The 16,304-nt window shown below is 39.2% G+C and overlaps 1 long non-coding RNA gene across 1 annotated transcript in view; it reads right to left on the bottom strand.

The window, feature by feature from the left end:
- The window catches only part of LOC133620623 (uncharacterized), a 133,635-nt gene that overhangs the window by 68,093 nt on the left and 49,238 nt on the right, over nt 1–16,304 (bottom strand). The window lies entirely within an intron of this gene.

Genomic DNA, 16,304 nt, shown 5'->3' with positions numbered 1-16,304 from the left:
CTACTATCAAAATGACTTTAAAAGTCTTATGTAAGTGTTATAATGAAGACAACACATGGTGTAAGTGTCTATATATATTAGCTATATTAGACTACTATCAAAATGACTATGTGTCGCAGGATGACACAAATCTTCTTTGACAGAAATGTTGAAAGACAAATTATACCCATTTTTACAACATTAGAAAACATTAATACAACTTCTCAGAGGGTGAGATAACTCCTGGAAATGACTGTCTTAGAATGGCCAAAGGTATAGATGTGTGTGTCCAAGTTAAAGGAAACTGCAGGCTGTCTTCTTCTAATGGATTTATTATAATATTTGCAAGCTGGGTAACATTTGCTGTAGTCTGGAACAGCATGGCACACAAGCAACTATCAGAAATACATACAGATAATGTGCAATGAGACATGTAAGGAAAATTAAATGAACTCAAATATACCTACAAGTGAGGCATAAGGATGTGATATGTTCTTAAAGCTTGCCTAAATAGCATGTTAGCATCGATTAGCTTGCAGTCATGCAGTGACCAAACATGCTTGATAAGCACTCCAACAAGTCAATAAGAACAACTTTGTGCATTCACACACAGCATAAAACGTTTGGTGGACAAAATGAGACCAAGAAGGAGTGGCATAAAACACCTTTTTCTGCGGCATCGTTGAAGAAAGTTGTAGATGTAAACATACGACGGTGAGTTCAAGGACCGCCAAAATTAGTAGGACAAAACAGCGCTCGCCAAATACTCTCATCAGAGAATCATGTTTGATATAAACAGTGGGTTTTCTAACAATTAGGCAGGTTTGTGTCATGTTTGTCCTCCTACAGAAACCATATTAAAACAAAAACATAATTTTTCCCCCATATTTTTCTATTCTCATACATTTTTGAAAAAGCTCCAGGGATCCACTAGGGCGGCGCTAAAGAGCTGCAGGTTGCAGACCCCCGACTTAGTGGCTAAAGGGCGCTGCAATATGTGACGGTACATTTTGGGTATTTCGTCACCCTTTAAAATGGATTTAATTGTACTAAAGGCTTCTGCGCGGTGGCACGTGGTTCTTCTCGCTGGCTACAAATCTTTCAGACTAAACCTTTAAAAGGAGGGGACTGAGGCCATGGAATCTTCCGACACTTTGGGCCTTGCCAACATCTGTATGGACAAGCCAGATGTGCTGCCTTTAAAAGCAAAGTCAGTATTCCTGCCCCAACTGAGGCCATCAGGATTATGACAACCATGGCTTGTATGAAACAAAAACCACATGAAAATATCAAGGATACAGGAAATGACTTTGCAGGAACCATCCATTAAAATGACTTCCTCTCAGGGATTTCCAAGCCGTGATAATGGCGAGCGATAAGTTCTTTGGAGCAGAACCAAGCGAGATTAAGCATTCATTTCCTTCCTCGTGTCTGCCTGGTAATTCGCCCCTGCGTGTTCCGTCCTCCTTCCGGAGATTTCCGCCGATCTGTTTCTACTTGGAAGTCCAGAACGACACATAAGAGATTAGAAGTCGCGGTGCGTTCAGTGACGGAGACTGCGATGGGAGCAGTAACGTGACGAACATAGTGACTCTCAGCCTAAAATTCTAAGGTATCCCTTCCTCATAATCCTACTAAATGAGTTTAGTGTTAAACGAAGTGTTATGAGGGGGGAAGGGGGTGTTCTTAATCAGTCTGATTAAAGTCATCCATCATGTCAAACAAGCACCAGCCCTGCTAACTCTTATTAACACACTCCGCTGAGCAGTGTTGTGCAATCATATCTTAAACTGTCCACAAACAACACACCAAAAGCACGGATTAATCTATTAATCTGTGCAAAACAATCAGACTGCGGATTCATAACTACAAAACCCAAAACCAGTGAAGTTGTGGCACGTTGTGTAAATGGTAAATAAAAACAGAATACAATGATTTGCAAATCCTTTTCAACTTGTTTTCAATTGAATAGATTGCAAAGACAAAATATTTAACGTTCGAGCTGGAAAACTTTATTTGTGTGCAAATATTAGCTCATTTGGAACTTGATGCCTGCAACATGTTTAAAAAAAAGCTGGCACAAGTGGCAAAAAAGACTGAGAAAGTTGAGGAATGCTCATCAAACACTTATTTAGAACATCCCACAGGTGAATAGGCTAGTTGAGAACAGGTGGGTGCCATGCTTGGGTATAAAAGTGTGGTGGAATTTCTGACATTTGTACCATATTTTGTGTCCGTCAAAGTCCGAAAAGAGAGCGAGGTCCAAAAGCATTAAGGAGGACACCACAGTAGTGGAATGTCTGCTCGTTTCTCTTTTTCTATTCTGTACCATTGGAAGAGCATATGTGGGTTAGAGTTGAACGTATGGTCGGACTGACCATTGTACAAAATGTTTTGATTGTTTGTTATGGCCAAGGCATTCAAGGATGTTGCAGAACAAACAGGTCCAAAACAACTGGACCTTGACACACGAGGGAAACACACAAATAACCAAGTAGACTAAGTCTATGTATGATTCGCATGATTTTCGATTCGTCCAACGTCTCCGGAGACGTTGTCTGTTTTAATACCAATTCAATCCAACCTTGTACCATTTGATTATAAGTATATAAAACTGTTGTACTAAATTCACTTTTGTTGCTGTTTAAGATTCGGATATTCCACCACAAAAGCAGCTTCCATGAAATGCTCAGTCATTCACAAACTTGGATGGGGCAAGGGTCACCACTTTGTTAACAAATGCGTGAGCTAATTGTCCAACAGTTTAAGAACAACATTTGTCAACCAGCTATTGCAAGGAATTTAGGGATTTCACCATCTACGGTCAGTAATATCATCAAAAGGTTCAGAGAATCTGGAGAAATCACTGCAAGTAAGCGATGATATTACGGAACTTCGATCTCTCAGGCGGAACTGCATCAAAAAGTGACATCAGTGTGTAAAGGATATCACCACACGCTCAGGAACACTTCAGAAAACCACTGTCAGTAACTACAGTTGGTCGCTACATCTGTAAGTGCAAGTTAAAACTCTACTATGCAAAGCCAAACCCATTTATCAACAACACCCAGAAAACCCGCTGGCTTTGCTGGGCCCGAGCTCATCTAAGATGGACTGATGCAAAGTGGAAAAGTGTTCTGTGGTCTGATGAGTCCACATTTCAAAGTGTTTTTGTAAACTGTGGACGTTGTGTCCTCCGGACCAAAGAGGAAAAGAACCATCCGGACTGTTATAGGTGCAAAGTTTAAAAGCCAGCATCTGTGATGGTATGGGGGTGTATTAGTGCATTCTATTCAATTAAATATAGGTTAAAAAGGATTTGCAAATCATTGTTTTTATTTACCATTTACACAACGTGCCAACTTCCCTGGTTTTGGGTTTTAGTACCATGTTACGGTACCTGGGTTGCACGTGACGTCACGCCCGGTTTCCGACTCGTCACACTTAAGCTCAAGGTAATGTTTCACTTTTCCATGCCAACAAAGAAACTGACTAAAAAAAACGCTCCAATATAATGTGAGGCTCCATTTTTCCAAAAATGAACTAATTTGATATACATTGGCTTTGCTATTGACATGCTACTCATCAGCATTAGCGATTTTATTTCAACACCTCCAAATGTTTTAATGCAAACTACAACGAAGATGCATGTCACAATCAAACAGCTGGTGTGTGATACGTACAGCACTTACAGTATTGACACTTTTTTAGGACACAACACACAACTAAACTACAAAATCTGAACTGACGAGCCAACCATAAAGTATAGACTATTGCCATTTAACGACTTGGACTTGCAACTGCGGTTGAGACTCAGAAATGTTGTATATCAAGCAAGATATAAAAAGTGGACAGAACGCTGCAAAAAAGAGCTGAAAAATATGTCAGAATAATTGTATAGAATTTATCACACAACTTCTGTGTTACATTGAGTTCAGGTCCCCTGCGAGAAGGAAAACACTGTCTTTCATCTTATCAAGCAAAAGGCTTGTAAAACTCCACTGTGTGCGATGGGTTTCTTTGATCTATTGTCAGCCACGGGGGTATGTTGTCCTGACCTGATATCTACAAAGCGGAGAGGAAGCAGAACCTGACACCGCTCCAGGCACCTTTTCTTTGAACTGTTTATGACCGAGTGCAACAGCTTTTTATGACCACCTCCCCTTAGGAGCAGCTGCACAATGTAATGTAATGCTATGTAACCAGAAAAGGCCCAAATAAATAAGGATGCGTGGAACTCCCTCGTCAGAGCGTGTGACGACACTGTACAAGGGTACAGGTCTGCGCGCTCTCCTCATGAGCTAAATTGAGTATTGTCTAATAGATGTCATCGGTGTTTGAACCTGACAAAATATAAAGTAAGAAGACTAGATTTTAGGAAAACCATTTTTTAAAACTACTGAAATGATTTGTCCATACAGCTAGTTAATTCTGACTTACAACTACTATGTCATGACCTGAGTGGGTCTGTACCACTTTTACTGGCACTTAGTGACTTTGAGGAGGGTGGCAGGAACCCTGCCACATACAAAACTACAAATGTGCTGACTTGCTTTACGGCACACGTCACTCCACCTTTCCCCATTCGTTACAAAGACGGAAGTCGATGCAAACACCTACGTACAATTACTGCTATCATGGCCAAAGCTACAAAACAACAACAACAAAAAGGAAAAGCTTTGTTTGAGCACACAAAAAAAAGAAAATGGGAGGGACAGTCAAGGATCAACATTGCCCAGGCTTTCACTCGCTGGCGTGAGCTCAAAGACGAGGGACTTCAGACCGATGCTGCCTTGGCTGTCAGGTTTGTCACTGACAGTTTAGTTATGTTTTGAGTTTTTCCTCTGTTTGTCTTTATTTCTTGTCGGCGCTCTTATTTTGGTTATTTCCTATCTGTCAGAGTTTGTTGGTGACGAACCCCAAGATGCAGAGAAGGCGGCAGGCATTGTGCGGGAAAACAATATTTAATGTTCAAAAAATAAAGAATAAAGAAAAGACACCAACCAGGAACTAGGAATGGACAAACTGGAAACAGTGAACAGGGATCCAGCAAACAGGGACTAGGAACAAAAAGACAGTAAGCTACAAACAGCTACAAAATATAGCTTACCGCATACAGCTACACTGATATCGACACGACAGGTCGGAACGACAATAATCCAGCCCTGACTGGAGGGGAAGGCAGGTTTAAATAGCAGCTGGCTGATTGGTACCAGGTGTGGCCAGGTGCCAATCAGCCACAGCTGAGGGGACACAGCACTCAGGGAGACAAGTAGGAAATAACCAAAATAAGAGCGCTGACAGGAAATAAAGACAAACAGAGGAAAAAATCAAAACATAACTAAACTGTCAGTGACAAACCTGACAGTTACTGTCAAACCTGACAGTAACTGTCAGGTTTGTCACTGACTGCCAAACCTGACAGTTACTGTCAGGTTTGTCACTGACTGTCAAACCTGACAGTTACTGTCAGGTTTGTCATTATTTCCTTCTTGTCTCCCTGAGTGCTGTGTCCCCTCAGCTGTGGCTGATTGGCACCTGGCCACACCTGGTACCAATCAGCCAGCTGCTATTTAAACCTGCCTTCCCCTCCAGTCAGGGCTGGATTATTGTCGTTCCGACCTGTCGTGTCGATATCAGTGTAGCTGTATGCGGTAAGCTATATTTTGTAGCTGTTTGTAGCTTACTGTCTTTTTGTTCCTAGTCCCTGTTTGCTGGATCCCTGTTCATTGTTTCCAGTTTGTCCATTCCTAGTTCCTGGTTGGTGACTTTTCTTTATTCTTTATTTTTTGAACAACAAATATTGTTTTCCCGCACAATGCCTGCCGCCTTCTCTGCATCTTGGGGTTCGTCACCAACAAACTCTGACATTGGCTCTGTTCCTGCTGGACTAGTAAGTCATTTTCGATGCTCATATCAAAATGCTAATGCTAATGTTAGCAATCAATAGTTGGCAGTTCCACACTGACACGACCAGCCAGGCAACCGACTCAAAAGTACTGTATAAAGAAAAAAACAATGCGGTGAATGCAAACTACAAATATAAAGTTTGAGTAAAATACGTACGTTCCGACTGTAGAAAGATCAGTCATACTGACCGAATAAATATATGTGCTAGTCCCCATGGGAAATGTGGTCTTCTTCTGGCAAAACACTACCGCTTTGGTCCACTGGCGCCGGCAAAATCAACTGAAACTGGAAGTTCTTGTGTGGGGCTTTAAGAAATCCCAAATTAAGATTTGTTCATATAGAAATGAGCATGAATTTTAAGATAAACTAGGTATTTTACTCTGAAAACAAGCATTATTCAACTTATAGTTCTTATATTAAGCATCCTCAGAATGTTGCAGAATCTTTAAACCAGGAAAATATCTTATTTGAATAATTATTTTGAATAATTATTTTCTCAATTTTACCATTTTTAAACCAGAATAGATACACTTTAATTATTCTTGCTAAAATGAAGATTATGATGTCAAGTCAATGTCTAAAAATAAGCAAATAGCTCACAAAACTAGAAATACAATTTCAAACCTTGGCAAGTGGCGATTAATTTGCAGTCCAGTTATCATAATCAGCTCATTTTTAAATGTTGCAATAAAAATTAGATTTTGTTATCAAAAACATTTTTTTTATTAACACACACAAAAGTACCAACGTACGGTATCGATTCCCAGGTACCAGGAATTGGTACCGTATCGGTCCAAATGTGAACAGTTCCCGCCCGTAGTCGTAGATGACCACATTGTATCCCACCTGGCATGGTCCAGTGTGCTTGTAATACTGTTGTAGGGTTGACCCGATATCAATATTTTGGTACTCGTACCAAAATGTATTCCGATACTTTTCTAAATAAAAAGGGACCACAAAAAATGGCATTATTGGCTTTATTTTAACAAAAATCTTAGGGTACATTAAACATATGTTTATTATTGTAATTTAGTCCTTAAATAAAATAGTGAACAAGACAACTTCTTGTTCTCCTAGACAACTTGTCTTTTAGTAGTAAGTAAACAAACAAAGGCTCCTAATTAGTCTGCTGACGTATGCAGTAACATATTGTGTCATTTATCATTCTATTATTTTGTCAACATATTATGAGGGACAAACTGTAAAAATGGATTATTAATCCACTTGTTCATTTACTGTTAATATCTGCTTATTTTCTGTTTCAACATGTTCTATCTACACTTCTGTTAAAATGTAATAATCACTTATTCTTCTGTTGTTTGGATACTTTACATTAGCTTTGGATGATACCACAAATTTAGGTATCAATCCGATACCAAGTAGTTACAGGATCATACATTGGTCATATTCAAAGTCCTGATGTGTCCAGGGACATATTTCCTGATTTTATAAACATAATGTGAATTTTTTTTAAAGAAAAAAAGATTTTGTGATGATAAAAAATATCGGTGTAATGATAGTAGTATCGACTAGATACGCTATTGTATTTGGTATCATTACAGTGGATGTCAAGTGTAGATCCACCCATGGCATTTGTTTACATTCAGGGGTGCTAGCTTGTTGTTTACATTGTGACTCCTTCGGTGTGTAGTGAAGCATGTTTAGCTATTCCTCGTCCTGCAGGGATGATACTTGTAAGAAACGTACTTTATTTGTTGCCATGGAGGCCAGGATTAGGGATTTAGAACTAGCTAAAACACTGCCGACTGCGGATGGATGTTAGATGCTAGCTAGCTAGCCACGTCTTAAAGCACCTCTTCTTGAAGGCGTTTCAGTGTTATAACTTCACCTTTATCTTTAGTTTTTAGGCCAAAATGCGTCCATTCTCCCTTTTCTGTCTACACACTGTGTCTGCTTGTAAGTACTCCATGTGTGTGCGCTGCCGAACATGCTCCTCTGCTCACAAAACCAGCAATTTCATGACGTGATGATGCGCTGTCATGCCTGTAAAAAAAAAGAAAAGAAAAAAAGGGGAACCGGTACTTTTCAAACAGAGTATAGTACCGTTTTTTATTCATTAGTACCGCAATACTATACTAGTACCGGTATACCGTACAAGGCAATACTATTGTTCAAAGGGTATATATACTGTACTAGTGACGTGCGGTCACTGGAGGCAGGTGAGGCAGGGCCTCACCTGCCATCATGGAAAGAAAAAAAATGTAAAAAGAAAAAAAATAAATTAAATTGTTATATGTATTCAGTGATTATACTATAAAGTTAATTTCCATTTAACTTCACCAGTTTTAGATTATTTTTATTCAAAATCGCTGAATTTTCACATTTGCCGTTCAAATACTGAGAAGAGACGGTGCGGTGATCAGCAGCCAGTTGAGGCACGTCACTCAGTTGTGCCTCAACATGGATTGCGGACTCGGCTAACTGCTGGCCTGCAGTGCAGTGAGACCGTATTGCTATATGAATTATATTATACATTTCCATAGTTTAGTTAGCTGAGGTATATAATGTACAGTGTATTTTGTCAACAACTGTATGTGTGTAGCGTATTTCTTGTGCTGAGCAATCATAAAACTGCTGCGAAGACGCACTGTGTGAGGCTCGCAGTAATCCCGCCTCCTGGTGCCGGTTAATGCACCCCCGCCGCAGAATGCACCCCCCGACGGGAGCGCCACACCAACCAAAGCCCACACCCAAACCCTCCACGTGCAAGACCGAATCCACCCAAAAAAAGTCACTTAACAAGAAGCCAAAAAGTGCAAAAACAACAATGCTCGCGCCGGAGGAGCCGTGAACGACTGCAGGGACACATTAGGTACACCTGCAGACTGCAGCACGGATTTCATATTTCATTCATTCACAACTCCTCCAACACCAACACCACTGTTCCCGCACTTATAAGTAAAGGTTAGACCATAATAACGTTTTTTTAATTAAATGTGCTGTTTTGTGTGCTACAGTTTGTATGTGTAACGTTAAAGTTAAGTTAAAGTACCAATGATTGTCACACACACACTAGGTGTGGAGAAATTTGTCCTCTGCATTTGACCCATCCCTTGATCACCCCCTGGGAGGTGAGGGGAGCAGTGGGCAGCAGCGGTGCCGCGCCCGGAAATAATTTTTGGTGATTTAACCCCCAATTCCAACCCTTGATGCTGAGTGCCAAGCAGGGAAGAATGCTGGTATGCGCTTTTAAACATAACCCGTTATTTGCTGCCAATCAAATGGTGAATAAGATACTCTTTAGGGTTCATATGTTTGTAAATCTGACTGTGATGAAGTCAGTACCTCACCAGCCATGAACCTCAGCGCACGTCACTGTACTGTACTGTATTTTCAGTGCCAGTGACACAGTTAGAGGGTGGAGCTGGAAGTCTCTACCAAAGCCACTCCTCCCATCTGGAGCCCAAATGACAAGTGTCAAGATGCTCATTGGAAGTGTTTCCACTGCCATGATAACACCATGGTCAATGATCAAAGGTCACAGGACACACCCATCCAATAGATCCAGCTAGATCTGAGGAAAGAATCACAAAACATCCGGTCTTACAATAGCTTGAGATCGAAATAACTTTGGAAACCATTAGCAGCCCTCCAGTTTTTACAGACTTGTCGCCAAACTAGCTGAGGTTTGCTCCTCCACCCACAGCTGGTCCACGCCTGAAACTGTTCTGGGATGCGGTGACATTGTGGTTTGTCGCCTGCTCGTCCGGTCTGCTGCTGCCCAACACAACCAGGAATTGTCGCTTTCTCAACACCATTGCTTGTTGCTTCCAGTCTCATTGTTTCCACCAACACTTTAGGAACTTTAAGTTCCTGTAACCTTTATTTCATGTAGAAGTGTGTGGCCTGTGTTTTCACCGCATTTCAAAGTTCAGGTAGTTCAGGCCTGGGCAATTATTTTGACTCGGGGGCTAAATATAGAGAAAAAAATGTGTCTGGGGGGCGGTATAGCTGATTTTTAGTAACATTAATACAAAACCTCACAATAATGTCTGATTGCTAAAAACATTATGACAGACCGCCTTAAAAAATTGAATTAAATTAAAAAAAATGTAATGAGACACCCAGAATGTACATGAAAATAAAGAATGTGGGATTTACAATATTAACTATAAAAGATAAAACGCTGAATATTGACAACATATGAACGTCAGACCTCCTCTCGATCAAAATGTTTTACAATCAAGCAAAACACAACAAAAATGCAACAAACACAGCGAAATACGAATTTGAAGGGTAAAAAAAACCCCACCTACATTCTGATATATCACTACGCTTTAGCACTTTGTTGTAAAAATCTCCCTGACACCCGTATTTCAGGCTGGCCGCTCTGGAAACAATCTGTGGAAACACTCCCCACCCACACTGCTTGGTGCCTCGTCTGAGCTGCTGTGACTTAGATGACCATATTAACTAATTAGATTACCATAGTAACTAATTAGATTCCCATAATAACTAGTTTATCATGCAAAAGCTGTCACGGCAGGGGTCGCCTTAAAGCGGTTCGTTCTCCTAGAATGCAAAACTGACGGCTCCGGACGAAGGCGTGAAGGTAGGATTTGATTTATTTAACATAAATCACCCAACTACCAAAATACAGGCAAACAACAAAAAGGCAAGCGTGCCTATCACACTTGAAGCTAAGACTTAGCATAGGCTATGGCATGGAACAAACAAAACTTACTTAGCATATGCGTGACGCAAACAATGAAGCCAGGATGAGTGATCAACAAAGGCAGGCTTAAATAGTGTCTCTTGATTACAAACAGGTGTGTCCCGAACGCAAGAGGCAGGTAAAAATCATAAGTAACCATGGTGACTAAACTCAGGAGGTGCACAAACAGGAACTAAAGGAGTCCAAAACAAACAGAAAATAACAAAAACATAATCCAGACCACAGGTCATGATTCCAACCATTAAAATACTTTGTATAGTTCAAGACTTACGGTCATTAGAAAACATCACTGCACATCATAATGGCAGCTACAGTTTCCATCTTAAAGGTCTTAAAAATGTATTTGGGAATGTCCAGCGGGCCAGATTGAAGGGCTTAACGGGTCACATGCGGCCCCCAGGCCTTAATTTGCCAGGTCTAAGGTAGTTTATACAAATCCGGCTGATGATGCATGGAGGAGTGCTACCGTATATTTCGGACTACAAGGCGCACCTAAAATCCTTCCGTTTTCTGACCTCAGCCCAACCTCAGAACAGTTCGTTTGACCGCAGAACTCCAAGCAGGATCCAGCCAAAGACGCCAAACCTTTAAATGATCGACATTTACATTTATCCATGAAAATATGGAGAAGCTACCAATGGTGCACAGACACAGCTTGCTGTCAACTTTCAAATACTCTGTGTACGTTAGTAAAGCTCACTCCCTGGCAATCGGGTTGATAGCATGGGCTTTTTGCCCGGTAGTCAGCACACTCGCCTCTCATGCGGACAACCCAGGTTTGAGTTCCGTCTCAAACAGAAAAGGCAGGGACCGAACAAGATGGGTTACATAAAGTTAAACAACAACAACAGTTGCTGTTACAAATTGATTCAAACTAATTTGGGGGCGGCCTGGTGTAGTGGGTAGAGCAACCGTGCCAGAAACCTGAGGGTTGCAGGTTCGCTCCCCGCCTCTTACCATCCAAAAATCGCTGCCGTTGTGTCCTTGGGCGGGACACTTCACCCTTTGCCCCCGGTGCCACTCACACCGGTGAATTGAATGATGAATGATAGGTGGTGGTCGGAGGGGCCGTTGGCGCAAATTGCAGCCACGCTTCCGTCAGTCTACCCCAGGGCAGCTGTGGCTATGAAAGTAGCTTACCACCACCAGGTCTGAATGACTGATGGGTTCTACATGTAAAGCGACTTTGGGTACTTAGAAAAGCGCTATATAAATCCCAGTTATTATTATTATTATTAATTTAAACAGGCAGTGCTGATTCTGAGCCAAGAACTGGGTCATAGAACCAATGGAGCCTTTAAGTTGAGGTACTACTGATCTTTGAAAGACCCAGCCTTCAGTATTTGACTGAAAACCAGCAAGCCAAAACAAATGTTGGGTCGCAGCCCTAAATTTGAAGCAAATATCACATTAAATCTGCCCATAATCCAGCAAGTCGGCTCCACTGGCAGACATTTTGTAGAAACGCCTCGTCTGCATTCCAATCTGTGGAAGGTTCTGGAGAAATGTCCGACTTTACGTCCACGCTGAAGACAAAAACTGTTTTGGCAGAGGGATTTCTTTCCACTGTCAGTATGCCAGGTGTGGAATAATATCCAGGTAACTTCTATTTTACCTCTGCAGTCTGTTTCTGTGCCTTGGGGGGGTTGAGGGTCACTCGACCAGCTGTTGCCGCCATTAGCCTGGAGCAACTGTTGACCTCTGACACCAAGAGAGCCTGAATGCAAAACTGACAGAATGCTTTTAAGGTGCAAAACACTCAACCAGGGGTGTCCAAAATGCAGCCAGTGGGCCATTTGGGGCCCTCGGCTAATTTTTTAACGGCCTGCCACACATTCAAAAAATGCTGTTTGAAAAAGAAAAAATACATTAAAAAGTGGAATAAAAGAGCACACAGGTGGAATGTAACGAGAACAAGTTGCAATGTTGACTTTATTTACACTTTTTTTTCTTTAAATAACGAATCATTGTTGTTATTAGTTATTGACATATTCAAGGCTCCAATTACTTCACATCAAATATTCCACTTTAAATATTTTATATTTTAAATGTTGTGTTTGCTGTATATATAAAACATGTAACTGTCATAAACATTTAAAAGAAGAACATAAAAAAATTATAGAATTGATCTGAAGTTGATCTAGGGACTTAAGAGTTCAAAAAAATGTGTGACTTATTTTGAACACTTTTATTAGTGGGGTCCTTTTGGGTCCCCAAGAATGTTAGTGGGATTAAAAAAAAAACTGTCTTTACTCAAAAATTAATAATGAATAAAAATAATTGTTGTTATGAATTATTGACATATCAACATATATATATAACACAAAAAAATAATAGAAAATTATAATCGATGGATAGATCTAGAGACCTAAGTGTTGAAAGTTTAAAAAAAATAAATGCATGACTTACTTTTCTTTTTTTCTTTTTTCTTGTGACAAAAAGGGAATAAAACAATGTTTGTTTTACTTTATATCGACAGATAGACCTGAAGTTGATGGAGAGACTTAAGTTTTGAAAAAAATAATAAAATAAAAATGTTTGACTTATTTTGAACACTTTAATTAGTGGGGTCCTTTGAGTCCCCAATAATGTTAGTGGGATTTAAATAAATAAAAGCCCTGAATGAATTAAAAATAATGTTGTTATGAATTATTGACCTATTTAAAGCTCAAATTACTTCCTATCAAATTTAAAATATTTCACTATGAATATTTTTTGGGGAGCGAGGGGGATTTGCATATTTAGTTTTTTGCCTTTTGTTTTTTCTTTTTTGTGACAAAAGGGGAATAAAACAATTGTTGTTTTACTTTATACCGACAGATAGACCTGAAGTGTGGTCCTTTGGGTCCCCAAGAATGTTAGTGGGATTTAAATAAAAAAAAACCTGAATGAATTAAAAAGTAATGTTGTTATAAATTATTGACCTATTTAAAGCTATTTTGCACATTTTGTTTTTTGGCATTAAAAAAACATTTTTTATTTCCAAAAATAATTTTTGGACAAAAAGTTAGACTTAAGTGTGGAAAGTAAAAAAAAATAAGAATTAAAAAAATGCATGAATTATTTTGAACACTTTTATTAGTGGGGTCCTTTTGGGTCCCCAAGAATGTTAGTGGGATTTAAATAAACAAAAACCTTGAATGAATTAAAATGAATGTTGTTATGAATTATTGACCTATTTAAAGCTCCAATTACTTCCTATCAAATTTAAAATATTTCACTATAAATATTTTTTTTGGAGGAAAGGAGGGTTTGCATATTTAGTTTTATTATTTTTTGTTTTTGTTTTTGTTTTGTGACAAAAAGGGCATGAAACAATGTTTGATTTACTTTATATCGACAGATAGACCTGAAGTTGATCTAGAGACTTAAGTGTTGAAAGTAAAAAAAGATTTTAAAATGTATGACTTATTTTGAACACTTTTATTTGTGGGGTCCTTTTGGATCCCCAAGAATGTTAGTGGGATATAAATAAATAAAAAACCTGAATGAATTAAAATTAATGTTATGAATTATTGACCTATTTAAAGCGGAAATTACTTCACATCAAATTTAAAATATTTCACTATGAATAATTTTTTGGTGTGCGGGGCGAGGGGATTTGCATTTTTTTTTTTTTTGGTATGAAAAGTGTTGTTTTTTTGTTTTGTTTTTTGACAAAAAGGGCCTAAAACATTTGTTCTACTTTATATCGATGGATAGATCTAAAGTAGATCTAGAGACTTAAGTGTTGAAAGTAAAGGAAAAAAAATGCATGACGTATTTTGAACACTTATTAGTGGGGTCCTTTTGGGTCCCCAAGAATGTTAGTGGGATAAAAATAAAAAAAAAACCTGAATGAATTAAAATGAATGTTTTTTACATTACTTACATGAATTTTACTGTAAAAACTCAGTCACCAGAATTTTACTGTAAAATAGTGTTTTTTTTACATTTTACTGTAAATGGAAAAACAGTGTTTGTTTTTTTTTACAGTAAAAAGCTGGCAGGTTAGTCACCAGAATGTTACTGTAAAATATACAGTATTTTTTTTTTACAACATTTTACTGTAAATGAAAAAAAAGTACCAGTGTTTTTTTTTTACAATAATAAACTGCCAACTCGGTCACCAGAATTTTACTATGAAATAGTAAATATGTTTTGTTTTACATTTTATTGTAGATGGAATTTACAGAATTTTTCTAATGCTGGAACTCAGCTGCCAGTTTTCTGCCATAAATATAAAGCTTCAATTACTTCCTATCAAATTTAAAATATTTCACTGCGAATATCTTTTTTTGGGTGGGTGGGATTTGCATATTTTGTTTTTTGCCCTAAAAACATTTGTGGTTTTTTTTTGTTTTTGTTTTTTTGACAAAAAGGGCAGGAAACATTTTTTGTTTTACTTTATATTGACAGATAGACCTGAAGTTGATCTAGAGACTTAAGTGTTGAATACTAATTAAAAAGAATAATACCTGACTTATTTAAAAAAACATTTATGACTGAAACCTTTTTGGGTCCCCGAGACCAAACTTGAGGGAAGCTCTAAAGGTAAAACATAAAAAATCTGAATGGCAAAGTGTGCACTCAACAAAGCCTGCTCCCTCCATGATGCCGCCATATATCCACTTGAAAGGAATTCAACCCAGCGAAACCCGCAGGTTCTCCTGGCTCAGCTCCAGGCCCGAAAGCGTCAAGAGATCAGGCCGAGAAGGAGCACACGGGTCCTAAACAAATGGGCCTGAACGACCCCCCCTCCCCTCCTCCAGCACCCCCCTTCAGCCAACCTTTGGCATGGCAGTGGGCTATAGAGACGTCAAGTAGTGCGCAAGGGAATGTGAAACCCAAGTATGCTCCCCCATTTGGCACGTTCCGCCAGGCTGCGAGTGCAGTTATGAGGCCACTTCATAGGAGTGTAAACTGTGTATTTAAAAAGCCGTCATTGAGGGACTAACATTGGCCCTGAAGGAGGTTGTTAGAATAACTCAATGACACAATGCTTGCTTTTCTAAATAAACAGATGTGGGTAGGCTGTCTTTTTTTTTTGGCTTCTCCCCTCCTCCATCCCATCTGTAAGTGCCTTCACTCACACACACGCACACACACACACACACACACACACACACACACACACACACACACACACACACACACACACACACACACACACACACACACACACTGTGTCCACATGTCTAAGAAAGGCAAAGGACTGTTCTAGTTGCAGCTGTTCACTTCTTCCATTGCAGAAAGACCATTCGTCTGCTCAGGCCCTACCCTCCTGCTCGTGCCCTCTTTTGTTCATAACAAAATTAACTCACCACAATTGATACTGGAGCTTAACAGTACCAATTTTCTGTACTTTCGTGTGTGTTGATAAATATCATTGTATTTTCCGGACAAAAAGGCGCATCCACTAAATCCTGGAAGAAAAAAAATACAAACCCCGTTTCCATATGAGTTGGGAAATTATGTTAGATGTAAATATAAACGGAATACAATGATTTTCAAATGCTTTTCAACCCATATTCAATTGAATGCACTACAAAGACAAGATATGTTCAAACTCATAAATTTTATTTGTTTTTTGCAAATAATAATTAACTTAGAATTTCATGGCTGCAACACGTGCCAAAGTAGTTGGGAAAGGGCATGTTCACCACTGTGTTACATCACCTTTTCTTTTAACAACATTCAATAAACGATTGGGAACTGAGGAAACTAACTGTTGAAGCTT

Source organism: Nerophis lumbriciformis, linkage group LG24 (assembly GCF_033978685.3).
Source record: "Nerophis lumbriciformis linkage group LG24, RoL_Nlum_v2.1, whole genome shotgun sequence".
Lineage (NCBI taxonomy): Eukaryota > Metazoa > Chordata > Actinopteri > Syngnathiformes > Syngnathidae > Nerophis > Nerophis lumbriciformis.
Note: the sequence above shows the minus strand (reverse complement) of the source record. Positions and strands in the feature narration are given on the sequence as shown.